We start from the raw sequence: 12,104 nt of genomic DNA, 5'->3' as shown, positions 1-12,104 counted from the left end.
TCTTTGTGAGGTGGCACCTTAAAGTTCTATCATGTTATGCCCTCTATCTCATATTCAGGGTGTTACATTATCTCCCCCTTGGGAACAGTCGTCCTCGAATGGTATTCTAGGCACCCCTTAAAGGAAACGACTCAAGACTAGCAGTCCATCATGCATGAAACTCATCTAAATGATAAACATCGACTCCAAGCTAAACATGTTCAATACCTCACATTGAAGGTAGAAACTACATCTAACAACCAAAAATGCATAAAATTTCAACATCTCTCATGTTCAAGGATGAAGTATCATCTCCAAGCTAAAAACATGCTCAACACAATCTCATGGAGCCTATATGCAATTTATACTCATAGCATACATCCAAGGAGGAATCTCTCAACTCCAAGCTAAGGCATGTTCATCAATTCATTTCATGAAGTCTATAGGCAACTCATGCTCAATGCACTACAACATGAGGAAAATCAATCCCATAAACTCATTTTCTTTTAAAACTTAAGCTTTTTCATGAGCATGCATAACATAAAGAAATAATGGGAACATCTAAAACAGACATGACTTCACAACACTTCATAAGCAAATCATGACGAACTGTTTATCTCAAGCTAGAGGAGGAGTAGAATGAAATGATGAGGATATTGGGACTTCATAACGGCCTCGGCCTCCCAAGTATCACCCTTAACTAAATGACCCCTTCCTAACACTTTCACAGAAGCAACTTCCTCAATCCTTAATTTCTTAACTTGCCGGTATAAAATATCAATCGGTACTTCTTCAAAAGAGAGATTCTCATTAACTCCCAACCCTTCTAAGGGATCTATGTATGTTGGATCTCCAACACACTTCTTTAACATAGACACATGGAAAACCGGATACACCGATGCCAACTCATTAGGAAACTCTAGCTCTTAAGCAACCTTACCAACATGTCTCAAGATCTCACATGGGCTTAGAAAATGGTGACTAAGCTTCTCGTACTTCCCAAACCTCATTACACTCTTCCTGGGTGAGAATTTCAAGTAAACCCCAAATCATGAACATTAGGAACACACATTGACCTTTCTATCTAAGCACACCATCTCCCCCATAGGAGCCAGCCTAAACGGGCTTTCTAAGTACCACTTCTTTCAATTCAACTAAGGTCATATCAAAACATTACTAAATATTCACCCCCGTCAAACAAGACGATTCTAAGACATGGTGAACTACTACTACCTTTTAGAGGAGTCTACTAAATTAACACATCAAGAAATTATCTAAACACCCTATTCCTCCAATCTTTGCATGGCATCGAAGCATTGGCCAAATCAATGACATCCCCAACACTCATAATGACCATATCGGGTTCTACAATCAATCAAGACATAATAATATTACGAAAAACTCCTACCAAGGATAACATCAAGACCTAGCATATCAAGTCTATCAAGTCACAAAAGACAAAGCAACACCAGATTCTAATAAAGCATAAAACACATACCGATAGTCACATCTAGGGGACACTCTTGTTCACCTCTAGCTTGGAGAGAAGAGAACCTATTTTTCCTTGGAGCATTCACACCCAAACCTCTAGGAGGAGCTTGATTACCCTCCTTTCTCAACCTTTGCCATTGGACAATCCCTTACTTTGTGGCAACTTTCACCACAACTAAAGCAACCCTCTATGCCGGCTAAACATCTACCCTCATGTTTCTTTCCATGCCTAGTACAAGTAGGACATAGGGATTCACTACTCATTTCTTGCGGTTTAGGGTAAGCCACCCTTCTTCATTATACTTAGGAGAATCAGAGGAACCTTGCCCGGAAAACCTTTGTCGATACTTAGGATGACCATGTCCATCAGACCTTGCATGGAAGGAATAATCATCATCATTTCTAAACCTTTTTTCTCCCTAGATCTCCTTTTTAGTTTCTCCTCTTCAATCTTTTAGCATGAGCCATAAGATGAGCAATATCCATGTCACCAATGAGCATGGCGGTACGACATTCTTTCACCACTAAATCGGGCACACCCGACACAAACTTACTCATTCTCAACCTAGAGTCAACCACTAGAGATGGAGCATATTTTGAAAAATTGAGTAAACCTCAAAGAATAGTCCTTAACACTCATATTACCTTGCCGAAGGTTAATAAACTCAAGCACCAAAGCCTCTCTCATCTCAAAAGGAAAGAACCTATCAAGAAAAGCAGTTTTGAACCTTTCCCACTCTATGGGACCCATTCCTACCGGTATTTCTTCTTTCCATTGGCTGAACCAAACATGAGCAACCCTTTTAAGTTAGTAAGCAGCCAATTCGTCCTTCTCCATGGGAGTAACTCCCATAATGTACAACACCTTATGGACCTCATCTATGAACTCTTGAGGATCTTCCTCAAGATTGGAACCATAAAATTCCAGAGGGTTCATCCTTGTAAAGTCTCTAATTCTTGACGCTGTCATACCCACATTTGGGTTCACGGGGACTGCCACCTCTCTATTGGCTTGTGCCGTCACGGCTTAAACCAACACTTGGGAAGCCAATCTAAATTCCGCATTTGTACATTCTCAGTCAAAGGGTCAATCAGAGCTTGTGGAGGAGCTTGGGGAGGAACTTCCTGATTCATATTTTCTGACTCATTCCTTCTAGCATAAGCCCTTGTAGTAGTCATATTCAGTAGATCATCGGGTAAGAAAGATGAGTCCGAGATTTTGAATCATTCAGGGCTTTATTTTGATAGTATAAGTGTCCTCAAATGCCTATTTTATGCTTTAAACTGATGTTAAAGTGTTGATTTGTAGCTATGAAGGCTAAGGAGAAAGGAAAGGACACTAGTAGGTAAACAGGAACTAACAAGATGAAGAAGTGAAGAAAAGTAATCTTAGTGATCACCAAGACTACTCAGCGAACTGCCGAGTGGTTCTTTAGCTCGCCTAAAGTTCCAGCGTGCCAGCCCTGGGAAAAACCAATTTGGCGACAAAAATGGACAGTCGGTGAATCGCCAAATGACTTCGCGATGGCAACCTTGATCGCCCAAACTTACAGGACCTGAAGGACTAATGGTTAATGCAAATTAGCGATGAAAGGGAGCAAAGGGTGGATCGCTGACTTGTTTGGTGAGACGCGACTTATTTTTCCCAATAGCTATTCAAGCCAAAAATTGGACAACTATAAATTGAAATTTTAAATGCAGAGACTGGAGTTCTAATCGCAAAGTTTGAAAGTTAGAGTTTTCTCTTAGTTTTTGAGTTTCCATTGTAGACTTTGAGGATTTCTAAGCTTAATTTTGAGGATTTGCAAGTGGGTTTTCGAACATAATCAATTTGGAATGTTGTAAAGGCTTGGAGACTTTTGCCCAACTGATGACTAATCTAGTTGGTAATTGTTTTTATATTTTTATGATGCTTAGCTAAAACGTCAATTCTTGAGTGTGATCATGTGATTATTGGTCGAATTAGCTTATGGTTATTGTTATTTACTGATTTAAATGCTTAATTGAAGTGGGTTTAATCATTAGTTGTGTTTTAATCTATGAGTCGTAGTTGTAAATGCAATTCTAGCTTAGAGTTCTAGGCATGCTTGAGAAAGAAGTTTTAGAACCAAAGCTTTCGATTAATGATTGTAGTTGTTGGGTTGATATGGGTTCAACTCGAGAGAGTGAATTCTAAACTTGATTCTACCTATCTAGCTCGAGAGAGAGTAGGTGTATCAAGGTTTGGGGCTGTTTATATTGATAATCTTGTTGAGGTTCGAGAGAACTCACTTGAATCATTGTAGTTGTTCGAGAGAAAACTATTGCAGTTACAGTCTAGCCTACCCACTGAGATTTAGCAATTCATTAGTAATTTCAATTACACATATAGCAAAATTGGCCTATAATTGATCACATCTCGAGAATTCCTCTTAATATTGTTGTTTCCCCTATTTTCGTATTTGTTTTAGCTGTTAATTGCAAATCCAAACCTCCCATCTGACATTCGTTTTCAACCCCATTGACTTGTTTGTGTGTTTTCAATAATTTCTATTCCTATAACCGCTTAGACAACATTTGTACTTCGTAATTGAATTCGAACATTATACCACTCTATGTGGATTTGATCCCAACTCTTCATTGGGTTTTATACTAGATAACTATCGTCTACACCTAGAAATGGAAGTGGTTTAATCTGAGCATTAATCAAAATAACGCCGCTGCCGGGGAACGGTGTTTAGAATTCTATTATTGAAGTTGAATTGTGATCTTTTTGTGTTGTAGTTGAATCAACTACTTTGTTTTGTGTTTGTGTTGATTTGTTTTGAACAAAAGAAGAAATGAGTGTGAACAGGAGCAATGGTAGCCAAGTTGGCCACCAAGACGATATTGGAAATCTGAATGACCCAATTCAATTGGGTGGTGTTGGTGCAATACGTCTACCTTCTGTTGAGGGGAATGTTGTCTTCCATGTCACTAGCATAATGCTACAGCTCATCCAAATGAAAGAACTATATGGAGAGCTGACCCATAAAGACCCCCATGAGTATATTCAGAACTTTGTGGACGTATGTGGTCCTTTTTCGTTCAAAAACATATCACAAAAATCAGTTCATCTTCGGTTGTTCCCATTCTCTTTGATGGGTGAAGTTACCAAATGGTTAGCTGATGTACCGAGGAACTTCATCACTAATTGGGATGAACTTACATCAGCGTTCTATGTAAGGTTCTTTCCACATCAAAGATGATAAACGCTTAGAGATAGTATCCAAGGTTTCAAACGCTTGGAGGGTGAACCAATCTACGAGATGTGTCTGTGATTTGAGAAGTTGGCACTTCAATGTCCGACTTTGATGTTGTCTTTGGTATGAATGGGTTGCATTATGGTTATGTTTATTTAATGGTAGAACTCGACTTAATCATGATGAGTTTTGGGGTATGTTGATAGGATTGATGAATAAGGTGTTTAAGTAATGCCTAGAGGTGTTGAAGGAGTAGACTCCTCAAAAGAGTAGTAGTGCAACTTACCATGGTTTAGAATCATCTTGTGTGATGGACGTGAAAACTTTATGATAACTTGATTTGACCTTAGAGTTGAAAGAGATGGTGCTTAGAAAGTTCGTATAGGTTTACTCCCAAGGGGGAGATGATGTGCTTAGATAGCAAGGTCGTTGAGTGTTCTTAATGTTCGTGATTTGGGTTTGGGAAAGTTTAGTCCCCGTTTTGTAAAGCCCTTATGAGATCTTAGACCGGCAGGTTAAGAAATAGAAGAAACAAGGAAGTTTCTTCCATAAAAATGTTGAGTGATATTTTAGTGAGGGTTTTAGTTGAGGAGGCCTAGGGCCAATAAGATGTCCTGGTATCCTCATCATATTTCCTTGTATTCCTCATTTAGCATTGAGATGATGAGCTCCTCATGGTTTGTTCTTTATGTGTAGTCAAGTATGTTTTAGATGTTTCCATGATTTCCTTATGTGGTGCATGTTCATGAAAGTTTATGTTTTGAAAGAAAATGAATTATATGATTGTCTGTTCCTCATGTTGTTGTGCATTAAGTATGAGTTTCCTATATGTTCCATGAGATGAATTGTTAGACATGCTTTAGTTATGTTTTTTTATAGTAAATTTCATATAGCCTCCATGAGATAGTATTGAGCATGCCTTGAGCTTGGAGAAGGAAGTTCCTCCTTAAAAGATGAGAAATTTGAGACTTCATGCATAGTGGTTGCTAGGAATAGTTCCTACTTTCCTTGAGGTGCATTGAGTATATTTAGTTTGGAGTAACGTTTCCTCTATCATTTTGTGCATTGTTGTGATGTCGCATGCATGATGGGATGCTAGTTAAGAGTCGTTTCCTTTAAGAGATGCCTAGAATGCCATTCGAGGACGAATGTTCCCAAGGGGGAGAAATTGTAACCCCCCGGAAATTTGTAGGCTAAACTAGAGCTAAATGTGAAGGTTAGAGTCAAGGTAGGAGGGCAAGAGCAAAGGAAAAAGGCCAAGGGCCAAGGCACTGCCCATGACCACGAGGGCTTTCACGGCCCGTGGTGGTCACCACGCCCCATGGTGCCACATGTGGTGGTGAGGCAATACGCCCCCAAGGCTGCCTAAAATTGGCCTTCTCCACATGAGCCAGTTCACAGTTCGTGAAGCCTTATATGGTTCTAGGGAGTGGCCATGGTCATGCCTTGTTACGTGAAGGTTGAGTGAGGATAGCTTAGACACTGCCTCAAGGCCCACGAGAGGGACCATGGCTCGTGGTAGGATCCACAGCTCGTGGAGCTCTTTGTGAAGAAGCCTTAGGATTTTGGGGTTTAAGGCATGGTTCCCTAGACACTGCCCCATGATCCACGAAGGGGTCCAAGGCTCGCGGGCATGACCACGGATCGTGGAGCCTCACGTGGTCTCTTGGCAGGTCACTTTAGTTGAAGGTTAAATAAGTCATTTCCGGTTTTAGTCAAATTAAATCAAAGTCGTTTTGGGTAAGTCTAGGACCACTATACAAGTCATTTTTAAGTAAAAACTCACCAAACTAAGTCACATTTTCAAAAACCCAAATCAATTCCCCTAAGTTCACCCTCTCAAATATTCTCTCTCTAGAAAGTGAAGAAGAAGAAGAAGTAGGTCAAACTAGGTCAAGTCAAGTCTCCATTTTTTTAAGTTTGGTAGGCTTTGTAATCATGGTATGATGGCTTATTCATTCATGAAGCCCCCATGTTTTCCCCAATTTAGAAGAAAAATTCCCTAAGTCAAACTAGGGTTTCTTCTAATGTTATGGGTTATGATCCAATATAGTGGATTATGATTGTTTATGATGGAATTACATGTTTTTAGTATGATTATTCATGTATTCATGCTTAACCTATGATTCTAAGGTGAATTTGATATAGTTGGGTTTTATGCCATGAAAGGGGAAAGTTGAGGGCTTAGATGTAATCTTCTATGAATGATGAATTGCATTATAGATTTGCTTTGGAGGGAAGCATATGGACATGAATTTCTTAATAGTAAAGCACGTAGACATGAATTGATTAAAGATCAAGTATGCATGATACATTATGATTTAGTAATGCTTGAGATTGAACCTATATGATGATATATGATTTAAAATTGCTTAAGAATGAAGTATGTGATTAGAATGTCTTAAGATCTAGGCATGTGTGTTGATTGTGAGAAGTAATGCTTTGAAAGTAAGGCTTGTAATTATGAATGTTAATTGCTAAGGCTTTGGGAGTAAAGATACTATGATGAACTATAAATGTTAAGACTTTGAGAGTGAAGCTTATGTGCTTGATGAATGGTGGATAGGATTGTATTGGAAGGATTTACCCACATGACCTATATTATGAAGGTATGCATGTTATTATGAGATCCATGTCTAATGCTTAAATTCAAGATGTGTTGATTGATAGTAGGGCTTGAACCTTGAAAGGGCAAGTTGATGGAGTTGTGCATGTTTTCATGAAATCTATGTAAATGCTATGAGTACACTTTGAGAGTGAACTGTTAATGAATATGTTGTTGTTGTGGGCTGATTGAAAGGTTATTCTCATGAACTCATAATATAAATGATGTGAAAAGTTTTCTCACATAATGAAGATTCTAGGTTGAAAGTCTTTCTCACCTAATTGAATCAAATATTTACATGTGGACATGAACGGTGAAGGGTTTTCTTACCCATGATCCAAGAGCTATCCCCATGTACTAAATAGGATTGATTTTCAAGGAAATCCTTCCATGAAATATGAGTTAAGACAAGACATAATAATTACTCTGTAGGATTAATGGTTAGCACCGAGTAGATATTGATATGAGATGGAATCCCTCACATCAATAGAGGCCAAGTTTCTAGAAGCAATCTATTGAGATGGAAGTCCTCACGTCAGTTGAGGCCATGTTTCTAGTAGAAATCTTCGTATCCCATAAACTACGTGCTCTCGTAGGTTATTTAGCTAATGCATCCACCAAAACTAACAAACATGATTCTACCTTAGGCAAGTAGGACAACCCTTTTCGGTGTGGGTAACACTGGGTGATCATATTATAGCTCACATGGTCTTATGTCGGTTACGTCTTATTCCCACAAGAAGAACATTAACATGAATAATGAACTAAGGTTACTTCAAGGGAGTATTGTAAGTATGTTTTGATATGAGGTTTAGTTGTGTGATATATGCTTAGCTTGGATTGTTACTATAGTTGCTTTCCTTGATATATTTGACTAAAGGTGAATGTTCCCTTGTCTATAAGAAATAAGCTAAGGATGAGATAAAAAAGATGATGAATATGAATGAGGGCCTAATTTGGTTTGCTTAGCATGGGTAAGATTTATGGAGTCTTATACATGCATTGCACAAGCATTCTTTGAGGTTACTTATGAAGCGTTCCTTTTATATTATGTTGATCTAGGTGCACTGAATATGCTTATGATTTATGTTATTGTCTATTATGCCTATAACTTATGCCTTGTGTTGATGTCTCTTATGATTATGGTATATGTCATATGTTGACTAATGCTTACATTATCCTTATGTTGATGATTTATGCTAGCCATCATATTTAGTACATTATTGTACTAACGCATACTCTTGCCTACATTATTATCAAATGTAGGGTTCAGCAATATTGACTTTCATCCCCGTGTCTTGGTTCATAGTAGATCAAGAAAAGAAGTTTTTGTGAGTCCTCATAGCATCGAGGACTTGATCACCCTTTCATTTTATGTCTTTCTTTTATTTTAAGAACTATTGTATGGGTTGTGTCCCAAAGATCTTCATGTTTTAGATGGTTTGATACAAGTGTAAGACCTTCGCTTCGTTTTATGAAACTTTGATTGTATTGGAAAAATGTTTTAAATTTTTGCACTTTTCTATCATCTTATGTTATGATAAGCTAAGTGGCGTGTATGGAGTCCTTCGAGGTTCTATACGCCTTGTTAGATCTAGGGGGTACCCCTGGGTCTTGACAAAAAATGGGTTACTAATTAGACATCATAGGCCGGCCCAGCATAGAAAGATCAAATATCTAAAAGTAGCACAATAATAGAAGCAATACAAGGGAAAACTAATACATACTAACCAAATGATGGAGAAAATTTTATCATAACAAGACTCAAACGCAAGACACACAAAACCCCAAATAATCAACACACTCAAAGTCCAATTCATGCAATGATACAGTGTAAAGCTCCTATGTCAAGATGAAACATCAATCCACATATAATGATACCGAAAGCTTAATCGAAATCTAATAACCCAGATAGAGGTATGCACGGGCCAATCGGGATGGCACATCGAGCTTACCAATAACGTAAGTATATGTATTAATGGGCGGCCTGGGATGTTACTTTGTGCTTATCAACAATGTAAATATAAATGATACATTGTAGGATAAGCTTAAACCAATAGGCCACCCGAAATAATACATCGAGCTCATTATCAAAGTGTAAGAAGCTAAAATGTGCGATAAGTAAAGTAAATAGGCCATTTTTACCACATTTAAGCCAAAATTGGTCTCACAAACTTCCAACTCATTTAGGTCCATTTTATTTCCCAAAGCCAAGTCATTTTCATCAGAAATCATGTAAGTAATAGCTCGTCAAAAAGCATTATAACACTCAAATCATATCAAACACATAGAACTGGGAAAAAATACATGTCACACTACAAGAGTATTAACCTGGTAATCCTGCTATGGCCTCAAGCCCAAAAGTTAAACAAACAAACAAAATCACAGCACAAGGACCCAAGCCATCAACCAAACCAACCAAAACAATCAAAACACAATAATACAATCCTAAGATTCACGCCATCTAAAAGAAGAGTCTAAGGATAGTCACCTTACCTAAAGATTATCCAACTAAAACTTAAGCTAAACAACCCAACCTATGGCCATAACTATTCAAGGATCAGTAAAGCACAATAGACCCAAAGGGCTAAACCTAAATCATGTAATACTACTCAAATATAATTAGTGTTGCTAAGACAAGTCTAAGAAAAGAAAGAAATAACATACCTTAAGGCCTAAAACCACACATGAACAATAAATCATGCATTTTTTCCTTCTTGAGAGCCTCAAATCGCTGCAAAACTATCAAGAACACAAAAGGCAAATGTATACGGATCGAACGTTACCCATATCATTAACCCTAATTACTTATCAAAATTGGGTAAAAAATTGACCCTCTAATCAAAGAAACATAATTACAAAAATAAAGCTGTCATTATGTCTTCCCAGAATAAAGATTGCATTCCCAAAAGATGGGCGAAAATGAGACTCAATTCGGACCTCAAATGGCCAAATTACCAAACTTAAAAACTTAAAAACAAAGAAATTTGAGGTCGCAAATGAATTTGAATTAGGAAATTAAAGTCATATGAGCGTAGAGTAGAGGGAAGGGAAAAGCATAACCGTAATGGTTGAAACTCATAAAGAATTTCTCCAAAATGCCCTTAGTTGAGCTCTAATGAGTTGGGTCTCATGTTTGAACAAAAAGCGAGGAGAATTTGGGTTAAATCCTAGCGGTCTTCGCAAACGAGGACAAATATTCACAAAAGCGAACATCTCTTAAGCTAACATAGGCTACACATAAGTGAACCCTCCTAAGAGGCACCATTCGCTGAAGTAAGACTACGGTCGCTTAAGTGGCCTTAACAAAAGCCAAGGGTTTGTTGCTTAAGTGAGCCCTGTCGTACAGCTTCCCTTCACTTAAGTGGCCCTTGATCTTTTAAGCCAACATTCTAAAAGTGATCAATGGTTCACAAAAGCCTACGCACGAGCAATATGATTTTCAGTAAAAAGGTTGAGTGTCCAAAAACTTCAAACAATCCCTCAGAATTCATTCGGCGTCAAAATGAAGAAAACCAAATGTGCAAACCACTTCGGAACAAATTTCCAGACTCAACAGAATAAATGAAACAATGAAATAGAGGTCGTATCGTCAAAATGTTGACCAAAGTCAACAGTTTAACATAGAAAACAAGAAAATGCCAAAAGCTAAAAACTCACCCTGACACCCCAGGATCTTAACCAAAGGTCGTTACAGACTAAACTCGACATTGCTGATCTAACTACACTGATGAAATTGGATTCTCAGCACATTTTCCAAGAAAGTAGACCAGCATCAAAGTTTAAGGAAAACTTATAGGCTAAATCATCTAATCGCACAAACTTCAAATGAAGTCATCTAAACCCAAACACATCATCATAGTAGACCAAAATGACTCTAGAGCTAACAAAACTTACACAAATGCCATCCGAAATTAGAATCTTTGGATGTTGACTGAAGTCAACTCTTCCAAGCATTAATCTTCCAAAACTTAAAACTCACAAAAAACTCAACTGAACACCTCGAAGAGCGTGCCACCAACCCAATAACACACAAAATCAATAAGAAAGCTACATAAAGGGGGTAAAATAGGAAAAACATGCATAAAACACATAAATGACCCTGAGGGTCATTACAAAATTGGTGAGGGCTATAAGGCTCCACAATGAGATCATCATTTTGTCTCAAAGTGCCAATACTTGAATGAAGGCCTATAAGGAAATCTCTCCAGGAATTAGAATGTTTTTCACGATCATCAATATGTATCTCTTTTTCTTTGTGGCATTGCCATATTATGAAGGTTATACACATTCACTTGTTTCAATAACTTGGGAGCGTCAACAAAGCCAAAACATTTTTCCATCTTTTCTCTAGATATATGCCACATTCACACACCTTGTTAGGGTAGGGTGACATGGTAATAGATCTCAAAATACTCATACTTTTTCTCAAGCAGTTATGTTTATGAAGTGTATATATCCTTGAGGCCATGTTAGATGCTTGCAAAAATTAGATCCGCCGAAGAAAATTTCCCTCCATGAGCCATCAAGCTTACAACTTTGAAGACCCTAAAATGAACACAATCAACCTTCTAATTAGGAAGAAAAAACATGCAAAGTGAATATGCAAGAAAAGACGCTAGATATGTTTCATCCCTAAGTGATTCTTCCACGCCTAGCTCCACGAAAAGAGCATTCTTCTCTTCGGTTTGTGGTAAAAAAACTCATGTGAATATTCTGCGAAGAATCATGACTCTTACTTGGCTTCGTCCAATTCATAAACATCCTTGGTGAAGAATCAACATATTTTCTCAGTTCCCTAAACTAGA

The sequence above is a fragment of the Solanum verrucosum genome, unplaced genomic scaffold (genome assembly GCF_900185275.1).
Source record: "Solanum verrucosum unplaced genomic scaffold, falcon-dt-bn FXZP01000105.1, whole genome shotgun sequence".
NCBI lineage: Eukaryota > Viridiplantae > Streptophyta > Magnoliopsida > Solanales > Solanaceae > Solanum > Solanum verrucosum.
Note: the sequence above shows the minus strand (reverse complement) of the source record.